Source organism: Canis lupus, chromosome 9 (assembly GCF_011100685.1).
Source record: "Canis lupus familiaris isolate Mischka breed German Shepherd chromosome 9, alternate assembly UU_Cfam_GSD_1.0, whole genome shotgun sequence".
NCBI classification, from domain to species: domain Eukaryota; kingdom Metazoa; phylum Chordata; class Mammalia; order Carnivora; family Canidae; genus Canis; species Canis lupus.
The window spans coordinates 32,292,688-32,305,812 of record NC_049230.1 but is presented as its reverse complement, the minus strand read 5'-3'; the positions used below and the strand labels follow the sequence as shown (position 1 = coordinate 32,305,812).

General features: G+C 51.6%; 1 protein-coding gene across 15 annotated transcripts in view; it reads right to left on the bottom strand.

Moving 5' to 3' along the window:
* MSI2 (musashi RNA binding protein 2) overlaps positions 1-13,125 on the bottom strand; it is a 388,731-nt gene that overhangs the window by 60,871 nt on the left and 314,735 nt on the right. The gene's annotated exons all lie outside the window — the stretch shown is intronic.

Genomic DNA, 13,125 nt, shown 5'->3' with positions numbered 1-13,125 from the left:
AGTCTGATCAGTCTGACAGTGAGGGAGGAAAGGCAAGAATCAGGGACCATATGGTACAGGAGCCAAAACCCCACATAGCTCAACAGCTGTTGAGGGACTCACTATCACACAGAAAATCACTATCGTTCCGAAGATGTCTGAGATAGGAAGAAGTTAAAGTGTGTGCCTTATATTGTTTTAAAGGGATCTACATGGGCTATCCATATCAGAGATATGGATGCCTCTCAAATCATTTCATCCCAAATACTTCACAATTAAGAAAATATGTTAGGGGCACCTGGGTGGCTCAGTCGGTTAAGGGTCCAACAGAGACATAGGCAGAGATGTAGGCAGAGAGAGAAGCTGATTCCCTATGGAGCCCAATGTGGGACCTGATCCTAGGACCCTGGGATCACTACCTGAGCCAAAGGCAGACAGACGCTCAACCACTGAGCCACCCAGGCACCCTTAGCTCAGGTCTTGATCTCAAGGGTCATGAGTTTAAGCCTCGAATTGGGCCCTTCATGCTGGGATGGAGCCTACTTAAAAAAAAAAAAAAACCAAAACATACACACACATATACATACATACGTACATACATACATATATGGGGCTTGAGGGAAGCTTTAATTACCTAAAATATTAACTCCTCTTTCTTCAGAGACACCAGATAACACATCTTATTCACGCCCGCTATTTAAAGAATAGCCATGTATACTTTAAAAGGATGGACAAAATGGCTCAACAATCACGCCTGACATGCTTAATACAAAGAGTTTTTATAGTGTAAAAAGAAAGAGATGAGCATCCTGAAATGAAAATGAGTGAAGGACACGAACAAGCAATTTGCAAATGACTCATAATGAGACATATCTTTCATATCACATGCCACGTATGACATCCCCAAACGAGACATACTGTCACCTATCAGACTGGCCATGACAACAGGATTCCTTGATGTCAGAATCTCTGAGAGTACAGGGAGGAGGGGTGAACTCAGCGCATATTTTTTTGGAGGACAACCCGAAAGAAAAAAAAAAGCTAACCAAGTATACATCCTTTGATCGAATAATGCTACTTGCAGGAGTTTATCCTGCATGGACATGTGGATAAGGCTACTCCGGTGACAAGCATTAATTATGATTTTTTTTTTAAAGGAAATATCCTAAGTGTCCAAGAAGAGGAAGTTAGTTTTGGTTCACCCACGCTTTACTCAGAGCTGTGAAGCTACAGCAAAGCATGCTGATTATAACATGCAGTGGTATCGGGAAACCCTCAGTCCTGTGCAAACCAGGGTGGTTGGTCACCCTAAATGTAAGGGGGAGAAAAGCAAATTACAGTGACTCTGTGGGAAATAATTAAGTATATATGCATATCACACAAGGGAAAGCATTTTTTTTAAAGATTTTGTTTATTCATGAGAGACACTGAGAGAGAGGCAGAGACACAAGCAGAGGCAGAGACACAAGCAGGTTCCTGTGGGGAACCTGATGTGGGACTCGATCCCAGGACCCCAAGATCACAACCTGAGTCAAAGGCAGATGCTCAACCACTGAGCCACCCAGGCGTCCCTACAGAGGAAAATATTAAAAAGACATACCAAAGTCGCCTTAGAGCAACTTTATTCTTTCATTTTATGCTGCATTTTTTTTTTTTTAAAGATTTATTTATTTACTCAGAGAGAGCGAGAGAAAGGCAGAGACACAGGCAGAGGGAGAAGCAGGCTCCATGCAGGAAGCCCAATGTGGGACTCGATCCCGGGTCTCCAGGATCACACCCCGGGCTGCAGGAGGCGCCAAACCGCTGCGCCACCAGGGCTGCCCTTATGCTGCATTTTGTTACTGGTGTTTATTTGCTACTTTTTCTGCTCTGGGTATTATTGTAGGTAGGGGTAGGGAAAGTGATTAAAAAGAAATAAACTCATCAGACCTGGGTCTTTCAGACTTCTCTCCTAATCCCAGGGTGACAGTTTGCTCCTAGACGCTATCCTTGGGACTCAGAAGCAGGCTGAGAAAGCTCATTTGCAAGAGCCTGCCCGAGCCTGGGAAGATGGGTGTGCTCTGCAGAGGCAGACAGATCATTACACCAGGATCTAGAATAATACTGCTAACCAGCTCACTTCCTAATGGCCCTATCGGTGACAATCTATTGCATTGTCTTATGAAAACCTGCTGCCTGTTCCTAGGCAACCTGATCAACGAAAATTTCAGGTTTATACAGTTTTCATTTAGGGAACATAAAAGGTTAACTGACTGTAATGGGAGTATTTTAAACAAACCCACCTACTCTTCCTCGCACTGAATAAGGCTGGCAGCTCCGTTTAATTCCGCTCTGTCTTTGCTGGCACTGTTTTGGGCAGCACCCACTGCGTGGATTCTGTCAACCGCCCACCGTGTCAACTGTGAGTGCTCCCCGAGGCCAGGGGCTGTGGCACATGCACTCTCTGGGGGGATCCCGGCACATCCTGGGCACTTGAGTGACAGGGAAAGGTAGCTACCACACCAGGGAGCCTTGGCCTGACTTGTACTGCAGGCTTCTCGAAAGATCTCTCAGGACCAGGAGGCCTGCCCACCCAGCCCCCAGCTTCTCTGAAGACATACAAAACGGGAAAGAGGAATAGCTCCTCTCTGCTTGTATCCTGAGTCCTTGCGGGGGGCCAGGGGCTTGCTGAGCATGAAAAGTACTTCCCTCAGCAGATTGGTAGAAGCCTCACCTCCCCCATCAGACTGTGAGCTCTCAGCGCAGGAGTCAGGGTCTGCCCCTACTTCCCTGGTCCCTCGTGAGGTCCCGTACAGAGCATGGACTGACACACATGACACATGCTCGTTAGGGTCGTGGAGACCTGGTCTTCTTAACCCAACAATGCTGAGGGACTCAATGTGCCCAGTAAGTGCTGGGCTTGGGGGGATGCAGACATGAGTACGGCAAGCCTCCACCTCAAGAGCTCTCGTTCTCTTGAAAAGAACAGGTTCTGTCTTGTTCTCCTAACATTAAGGCAAGTACTCATAGGTCAACCTGCCCCCCCCCACCCCTGTTTCATTTCTGGGCCTGCCAGCCTCTGCAGCCTCTTGAGTTAGACCACATTTGGGTCACCCCCACCTCCACTATCCCCACTGGGCCTCATGCAAGTTAGAGAACCGAGCATGAATACCCCGAGTTCCAGTCAGAACCCAAAAGGAGAAAACCAGCCTAAATCTCCCCAGCTCCAGTCACACACTCAGGTCATGAGGCCACACATGACATCCCATGTATCTACTGCTGTGTACCAAACACCTTCCAAACTTAGTGGCCTCGAGCAACAATCGATCATTCTTTCTCATGCTTCTGTGAGCTGACTGGGCCCAGCGAGGTTCTTGCTTGCAGTCTCTCATGTAGTGGTGGTCAGATGGTGCCTGGGGCTGGAGCTGGAGCCAGACAAAGCCTGGACTCAGCTGGAGGTTCCAGGTGGCTTCTTCTCGCACACAGTGGGTGGGCAGTAGATGCTGGTCAGCTGTGACTGCCGTGGAGAGGCGCCTCCTCTTGGCTTCTCCACAGCACTCCCTCTTCTCACACCATGGTGGCTGAGTTCCCAGAGCGACTGTCTCAGCCTGAGAATTCCAAGAGACCAAGGCAGAGGCTGCAAGGCTTCTTACCACCTAGGCTTGAGAGTCACACTGCCACTTCCGTCACATTCTACTGGTTATACCTGGTCAGCCTAGATTTGCTGTGGGAAGGGACCCCTCAGGGTGCGCATACCAAGAGGTGAAGCTCACCAGGGCTGTCTTCCGAGACCAATGACCACAAGAGATCAGTGAAGGGCAGGGAGGAAACGGGACCCCATGGCATCCACCATGGGGCACAAGGCAGGCTTGCCTGGCTTCCTATGATAAACAGAAGTAGTGTTCTTCCAGGTGACCAGGCCTCTTGCTCTGGCTGCTTCAGCTCTGCCCCCACAGAACCCTATTTACAGTAAATGCTCCATACCACCAGCACAGCCCTGGTGGCAGCAGATTCTGAGGAAGGAACCATCTCCAAGTCTTGGTCCTTGAATCTCCTCAATCAACAGCTCACACCCCACCCTTAGCAGTTTCTTAAAACGGCTACAGCTTCCAATGATGACTGGAAAAAGCAGTGTGGTTGGAGGAGGAAGAGATTTTGTAGAAACTTCCATTTGGATTTGTGCTTGTAAGAAGCCTCAGAGGTCACCTGTGACCAACTGCTCACATTAGGAAGATGCGGTCTCCATTTTAAGTCTCACAGCTGGCGAAGCCACGAAGCAACCCCACACCAGGGGCCTGATGCCAAGGACATGCCAAACCCCCACAAAGGTAGGTGGGATTTGCTTTAATTTTTCAATCTTCAAAGATGCTGCTTTGCCCCTAGCACACTGGCCTTGGAGAAGAGGGTGTGGCTTCCCCGTAGCCCGCACAGTGATGGGATGAGAAGAATGATCTAGCTGAACCCTCTCTAATGACAGGTTAGGGCAGCAGTATGTTCCTCCAGAGGATGAATCAGAGGCCTGATGTGGGCTTGCATGTTTCTGACCCTCTATGCTGGCTGCTTGTTGAGGTGGGGTGCCTCTGCCCATCACACTCCAAAGCCACTTAGCAAGGAGGTCTAACTCTTTATGTAGACAGGCTTTCAAAACTTACAGAAGAGATGCAAGGACAGTACAAAGAACTGTTCTGTACCGTTTATATCCATATCTGTATCTATGCTTATTTTTTCCTGAACCTTTGGAGGGTTAAGGTGCATATGTGGTGGTACATGTTTCCTAAACATATTTTCTTTGTAAGTACGGCAGTTAGCTTCCTCAGGACGTTTACACACGATACAGTACTTTCATCTCATGCACCTTCCATAGCCTTGTGTCAGCGGACCCCATGATGTCCTTTATAGATAGAAATCCATCTTATAGAACAGGAAGCTGGGGCCAAGGAACATTAGACACTTCACGGTTAGGACCCAGGCCACATGTGCTAAGGTTGAGTACGAAGCTGGGTCTGGGGCAGCCCGGGTGGCTCAGAGATTTAGTGCCACCTTCAGCCCAGGGTGTGATCCTGGAGACCAGGGATTGAGTCCCACATCAGGCTCTCTGCATGGAGCCTGCTTCCCTCTCTGCCTGAGTCTCTGTAGCTCTCTGTGTGTCTCTCATGAATAAATAAATAAAATCTTAAAAAAAAAAAAAAAAAAAAGAAGCTGGGTCTGTCTACCTAATGCTACCATGGCCCATGCCAGGGCAGCCAGTCCCATGCCACACCCTCTCTCCTTGGGGGTGGTGGGAGGGAATGCTTAGCATTGGCTTTTGGAGAAGGCACAGGGACTTTCTGCGGGGACGACTTCCCTGTAGCTACTCTGAGTGGTCACCCTCACCCAACTGGCCTGCAGCCCTTGCTGAGACAAGCTCCCTGCTGGGCACCTTTTGGAAGAGGCTGGCAGTCTGAGGACGATGCCAAGGTCTGAGAAGTGAAAAGGTTTTTGTTTTTCCCTGGTTTCTACATAAACAGCCCCAGTCAGCACATGGCCCTGGGGCCAGGAGGGAAACCAGCCTGGCCTTGGTCTGGGGAAACCCAAGCCCTATGGCTGTAGCCTTGATTTACCACCCAGGACAAGGCAACTCTGTGTGGCCTGGAGGCCAGTGTTTGCAGCTTCACTTCTCACCCCACACTGATCACATGAGAAATGATTTACTCCTCCAGGGGGACAGGGGCCCATTTCAAAGAATAAAGTTCACCGCTGTCCAGAGAGACCAGCCTGGACTGATTGGCTGCTGGAAGAGAGGGGAACAGGTCTTCTGGGCTGGAGTGCTTGGCAGGGGCAGCGGTGGAGGGTGGTGACTGGTAGCTCCCATGTGGGCAGCAACCTTTTGTGGAGCTTCGTGAAAGAGGCCTGACCCCGTCTTGCCCCAAGATCAGCTTATCCTCTGACTCAAACTGCAGCTCCCTCCTCCTTTATCAGTTGGTTTCAAAGCATTCCAAGCCAACACTGCTTCTCTGAAGCCCCAGATTGTCCATCTTCTCTCGCTGATAGGCCCCCAAGCGCTTTCCAGGGAGATGAAGGGAAGGGGAGATGCCACTCCAATGTAAAGACTTGGGGTTCTGCCTGGAGCCTGGCAGCTACCCAGCTCTCTCTGGTAAGGCAGGAGGACTGAGCTGCAGCCCAGAAACCACACCCAGCTCTGTGCACAACCTGTGTTGTCCCGTGGCTATGCCCTTCTCCCTCTTGCCCCCTCTGCCAGTCATAAGCCTTTCTGGAGACTCTAGGAGGGCAGGACCCTTCACGGGGCTCTTACAGGTTCCTAACCAAGATTCAGAGGGGACCTGCTCTCAAGGAACCTACAGAGCAAGGAAGACAAACACAAGGTAAACCATTTGGCTGGAAGAACCGAGTCTCTATTGTCCTGCCCTGTGTTCCATGCTGGGAGTTAGCCTCAAGAGCATGGTAGCCATAGAACATGCTAGAGAATGTGCAGGTCACTATGAAATGAAGATGAAAGGCCCTTTATCCAAGCATTACTAGGAGTTCCAAGATGGTGGCAGTACAGCAGGAACCCAGCGAGGGCTCTTCTGAACACAGGCATCATATCTAGGACGCTGGCCCTGCTCAAGCCAGCTGCTGAATGAGCCGTAGGAGGCTGATGGTGTAGCAAGGTGCGGGTGACAAGAATAGAAACAGCCCATCGAGGAGAGGTGGGAAGGTTGGGAGGGAAGGCAGGACCACGGTCCTCCTCAATGTGGAGCTCACGCTAGAGATGGACCCATTAGGCATCTCCCTCTGAGTGACCTACAGAGTCAAGTTGCTTCATCTGGATTCTAACATCTGCTCCAGGGTTCCCATTCCATCCAGTTGCTGTACTTGTCCAGAGCCAACGGCAAGATGGAGTCATGACCAGCATGTGTGTATGGCTGGATAGGCCAGGCCTGAGACACCATTATGGGAGGGGCGGCAATCACACCCAGAAATCCTGGCAGCCTCACTGGGAAGACCCAGCCTGTGACTCCAGCAGGGAGGGTGATTCACCATCCTGCCATACCTGCCCCCAGCCAGCACCAGCCCTCCAGCCTCTGCAGACTTGGGGAGGCCTCTCAGCTGGGCACTGTCAGTACCAGGAGGCGAACAGAAGGGAGTTCTATGTTCTGTCTTCCCGCCTCTCCCTTCCCAGACATCTCAATTGGGCACCGTGCTCGTAGATGGACACTGGCCTGTGGCCATATACTAGAGAACCCACTTGTACAGGACAATTTGTCTTGCTCTATTGCAAAAGGGTCCTCACAGATATGGAGCCTCTCATGGAGTTTCTTGAAGAAGCAGCTACTGTATAAGCCCTCCCCCCCCCCAAAAAAAAGAAAGACTAGCTTAGACAGGCAAAGGCCGTCAGCAGAAATATCCACCTTCCAAGGACGCATCCTTGCCATAAACGGCCCAGACCCATTTGTGAGAAGCACTGAGAGTCCCATAGGACATATAATCTTGACTTTTTCCCCAGTCAGCAGGATTACTGTAGGGAGGAAGGAACAAATTGTTTATGGAACACTCCTCCTATGCCAGGCATGGCCACAGCATCCTGAGGTGTGTGTGCGCGCACATACATGATCTCATGTGTTGTATGTGTACACAGGGATGTATACACATCATGTATATAAGGCACAGCGTCTGGCACACAGAGGTCCTCAGAGAATGCCCAATGCTCTCCATACCCTCATTAATCAGCTCATTTCCTCTGAACTGGCCTAATTAGCCCTGAAGTCAGCACAGGAAGGAAAACGGAGGTTCTGAGGCAATGATCTGCCCAAGGTCACACAGCCAGGTAATGACACAGCTACGGCTCTGTCCCAGGTCCCCCTCTCTGGGCCACCAGCCACCCCAGTGTGGCCCTCACAGCCCTTCCCCACTACCTTCTATCTGGCCTTCAAGGCCCATTGGCATGCTACTCCTTCCACAAAACCATCCCCAGTCCTAGTTCCAGAATTAATTTCATCCGCTGTTTCCTCTGTTTTATTAAAATCCGCTATGACAACGTGAAGGAGGTTATAAACCAATACTATTAGCGCCTCCTGGTTAGTTAGCAAGCACGGGCTAGGAGCGGACACAGAGATGAATTCAAGAGGACGTGGCTCTTCCTTGGAGGGGTTCAGAGTATGGGAAAGGAGTGCAGAGGAGCTACTCCCCAACATGTGCCCCTGTGACGGCAGCCCCCCACTCCCCCTGGATCTGAGGGCGGGGGGGGGCTTGTCCTTTCCACCAGCTCTAAAGCTCGCCTCTGCTCACCAGCGCTGAGTGGGAACCAGCTGCCTGACTCCTCTGCGCCTCAACGTTCTCATCTGTAAAACAGAGTAACAGTGACACCCGCCCCCCAGGGCTGCAGCGCGCTAATAAATCAAACCAGCTAATCCCATAAGCGCGCCGGCTGGATAAAGTTGATCGTGTCACACATGAATCTTTGCCACGGGAGCCTAGCTGAGCATCTCTGAAGGTGATAAAGCCGGTTCACGCCTGTGTTTCTGTCCCAAAGCCTAGGGAGCAGAGAGGAAGAAGGTGGCTGCCACCCTCCAGCCTGGCAAACTCCGGGCACGCTGCCACCAATCTTCTCCCTGCCACCCCCACCTCCTGGCCCGGTAGGGCCCGTCTTCCTGCTTTCATCAGCAAGGTGTGCAAAAGGAGCTTTGCCGGCTGCACTATTTGGGGAAAAAGCTGATGGTGGCAGCAGCAGCTGCTCTTTTTATTTCTGGGAACCTGCAAGGACATTTCAAAGTGAAAAGAAACCTCTGCCTCCAGCAGGTGCCACAAATGCGGCCACAGGGCTGGGTGCTTACCTTAGCCCAGGGTGGGTGTTGCCAGAAACCCTGCACCAAGCCCAATTTAATTTCTCTATTTAAAAGAGAGAAAGCAAGCGAGTGAAAAAAATAAAAAATAAAAAGTGTGGCCAAGCATTAGCTTGCACCTGCCTGGGAAGTTGGGCAGAGAAGCTGGGAAAAGTCAAAGGAAGAATAGGCCCCAGAGAAGGCGTGCAGAGAAAGAGGAGCAGCTTCCTCCAGTGGTCTTCATGCCCCCTGCTGAGCTCACACCCTGTGGGTGGTGCGTAGGGAGCAGCACATGTTGGCAAATCCAGAGGGGCTGGGTGCCAAGATAATGGAGAAGGAAGGACCTTGTCCTCCCCACACTTCCTGCAATGACCTTCCCAGAGGTTGGATGAAGGGCGAAGGAGCTAGAACTCAGGCAACCTCCCTGCTAGCCGAATTAGTTCTGCCTAAAGAGCAACATTTACCACCCAACATCCCAGCCTCCCCACACCCTCCTCCAGCAGCACACAAATCCCTCTCTCTGCAGGAACAGAGCCGGTACACAAACATGTGCGTGCCTGATGCAGGGGTGGGGGGCGCAGGACCTCCCTCTCGCTCGTAAACACGAGGTTCATTTATTAAGTGCCTCTCTGGCATTTCCTTTTTTGCCTTCATCCTGCTTGTTTAATATTGCATTTGACATTCTCATTTTATAAATGGTAACAGAAGCAGAATGGATGGCTAAAATTAGCTTACGAGTAAGGAGGATGCTGCAAATAGGGTGGTGAACACAGAAGCCTAGTTAATTCCACCCACATTACCCTGCCCCCGTCCCCCACTCCCGGGCTGGCTCCCGATCAGCTCTTAGTCGTCAAGTCTTCAGGCTGTGGAAGAGTGGTCTGAGGGAGGGGACGTGCACCCACTCACAGGGTGCCCCTGATAGGGGTAGCGCCTCATGCCAACCCTAGATGGGGCTTCCATGGACCACCTGGCCCAACACCTGACCTGAGAGGCCAACCAGGGCTCTCCTGTCCTCCTGCCCCCGCTATCCCCATAAGCGTCCCCATTCTGGGGGTGAATCCCCAGGTGTGACCTGGGCTGAAGGTGGCAATCCTGAGAGCCCACCATGCTTTGCTTTTTGAAGGGGGTTTTTTGGAACCTCCCCAATGGAGGATTCAGCTGAAGGGCTGAGTCCACCTCTCTAAGGGCCTAGGAAATCGGCCTCCCCAGGGACCTAGGAAATCACTTCAGCAGAGCCCCTTCTACTCTGCTCTGCAGGATGCGTACCTTCTCTCCTTGGGACCACCTCTCAGCCAGAGCACAGCGAGGACCCATCCCAGAGCCTCCTCTCTGCCCACGTCTGTACCCTTGCACTCTGCTGACTTGTAATCTGTCCGGGACCCCTTTACCTTTTGATTACATATTTGTTCAGTAAAATTATTCTAAGAATAATGATAGTGATGACAACTAACAATAACAGCAAAAAAGCCTATTGCTTTGATAGAATACACGGTGACTGGTAAAAAAAAAGTGGTCCCGAGTCCTAACTCCCAGCAGTCTCTGAGAGAGATGCCATCCTTACCTGTCTGAGGGGGAGCAAAGCACAGGTGATGAGTAACGTGCGCAAAGTCACAAAGCCTAGCAGTGAGGAGCTCGGCATGCTGTGGGGCATCGGGCAGGGAGGGATTTGTGGCCTCTCGGGTTGACAGCACCCTGTTCTGACCGTTCCTTCGGTCCCTGCCTGCGCAGTGCTTGCGGTCTCCCTAAGAATGAAGGCACGGATACTTTCTGCTCGCTACTATCCCAAGCCCCAGCATCTGTTTGGGGTACTGCTGACCCTCTCGGCCTCAGGCTATTAAAATGCCTCAGCAGTGGATTTAAGTGAGCTCTTGGCTAAAAGCCTTTCCTTGGGCCCCTTGAGATAAGCAGACCACACCTGCTCTGAGCTACCTCATATAGGCCAGGAGTTGAAACTGGCCCAAAAGGCAAATCCACCTACTGCTTGTTTTTTTATAAATAAGGTTTTTATGTGAACACAGCCACGCCCACTCACATATCAGTGGCTCCGTTCTGCTCTAGGATGGCAGAGACCTAGGGCCCTGAAAGCCTAAAATATTTACTGTCTGGCCCTTTACAAAGTTTTTTGGCCCTTGGTTTAGGCCACATGGAAGAAACTTGAGGATACCAATGGGGTTTGGGGGAGGGCGATTCTTTCAAGGCTACCAGATTATAGCTTCTCTACACCAGAGCAGTCCAAGAGCTCCCAGGGTCAGGAGCTGAATCAGGGCCTTCAATAAGCTGCAAAGGACAGTGGTTGCTATCCTTCCCAGCTCAGAGGAGGAAACAGGTGCAGACAGGTGGGGTATTCACCTGGTCACAAAGCAACCAGTGATGGATATGGGGTTCAGCCTCAGGTCCACATGTTCTAAAGCCCTGAGTGCCTCAAAGTGACCCAGGAGATACTGTTTTGGGGACAAAGACATGTACACATTACTTGGGGGATCTAGCTCATCACTCTAGTGGATGTGCCTCAAACATCTACAGTTGATGCTCCCAGACCCTTGTCAGAGTGGAAGGGCGTGCCAGCACCGGAGGTGTGGCCCCAGCATGGATGGCTTCCTGAGACGGGGGTGCAGGGGAGAGAGAGGCCTGGTGTTTATGCGTACAAAGGGACAGCAGCAGGCTGGCCTGGGGATCCCATGCCAGGGTGGCTCATCCAGCTCCATGCTCCTGGGGCCTCAGCCCTCACTAAGGGTCCCTTCCTTCTGACACTTGACCATTTATGACTGTCCCACAGCTCCGATCATTAGCAGTGATCTTTGCCTGGGGCTTCCCAGACTTTAAATGTGCACACACACCACTAGGGACTTGTCAAAATGCAGATTCCGATTCACTAGCTCTGGGGGTGGGGCCTGAGACTCTGCATTCCTAATAAGCTTGCAAAATGCTAGGCAATTTCCAAATTCAGATCACCTCAATAGAACAAGGGAAAGGACTATTTAAAGGAATCCTATAGTAATCCGTGCACAAAGCAAATAAAAACTCATCTTTGCTACTTAAACCAACCCAGATTTTTCAATTCATGAGGTTTTGCCCTAAGGAGGCAGCAGAGTATATTGGGAAGAACACAGGGTTGAGGCAAAAACACCACCGGTTCGGGATCCCTGGGTGGCGCAGCGGTTTGGCGCCTGCCTTTGGCCCAGGGCGCGATCCTGGAGACCCGGGATCGAATCCCACATCGGGCTCCCGGTGCATGGAGCCTGCTTCTCCCTCTGCCTGTGTCTCTGCCTCTCTCTCTCTCTCTCTCTCTGTAACTATCATAAATAAATTAAAAAAAAAAAAAAAAAAAAAAAAAAAAAACACCACCGGTTCAAATCCCAGCTCTGCCAATTAGAACTATGGACTGTGGAAGTCCCTTCACCACTCTGAGCTCCAAAGCCCACTCTAGAATGGGACGATTGCCACGTGCGTGTACAGCGCCATTCCAGTACCTGGCAAGTGCCAATGTCCTGTTGGTGAATCAGGTGTCAGAAGAGGCGCCCTCGTTCTGGCACCCATCAGACTGTACCCCCTATTCTCCCCCAGCGAGGCTCTCCAGTTCCATCTGAGGTTGGGGACCGAGCTAGGCCCCTGAGAAAGCCCAGAGTAGGTGTCGCCCACCACCTCCCTCCTGGGGCTGCGAGCTTGCTGGAAGGCTGTACTGGCTGACAGCACATCAAGCCCACATCCCTACTCCTGGGGTGGGGGGGCTGCTCCAATCAGGGGCGCGTGGCTGGAGGCGTCAGTGGCTGTACCTGTACTGGGGCTCGTGGAATGGCCGGAGAGGAAGCCCTCTCTGGAGAGTCATCAGGTGGCTCCGCTGGTGAATTTATGTGTGTTTACTGATAAAGACATGTTTGTGCTTTACTCTGACCCACATCAAGACAGGGGAAGGGGCTGAGTCCTGGCTGTCCTGGGTCAGCCCCTGAGCTCAGCAGGCGGCCAGCTGTCCCCAGCACCTGTGGCTCATCTGCCTCCGGGGCAGTGGGGGAAGAGGCCCAGAAATCTGTTGTGGCCAATGGGAACCGCTTCTGCCCAAGCTTGGCCCTTCATCCCAGCTGGGGATCTGGCGGGTAAGCCCATCTCCTCTGCCCTTCTCTTAGGAGAACATGGGAGTCCCATGGGCCACGACACGGCTGACTGGGAGGGGGCGGTCAGTGGTCTTGGAAGGCTGTTGTCCAGCGAGATGACCTTTAAAGTCCCATTCAGCCTGGAGGGGCTACTTGTTTACTGGGCACCAATGGGAGTTCTGGACTTTAGCTTTCTACGCTTGAACTCTGGTGCTGCCTCTTGCAGAGTGTTTGGCCCTGGGAAAACTGCTTAACTTCTCTCTTTGCCTCACTTACTT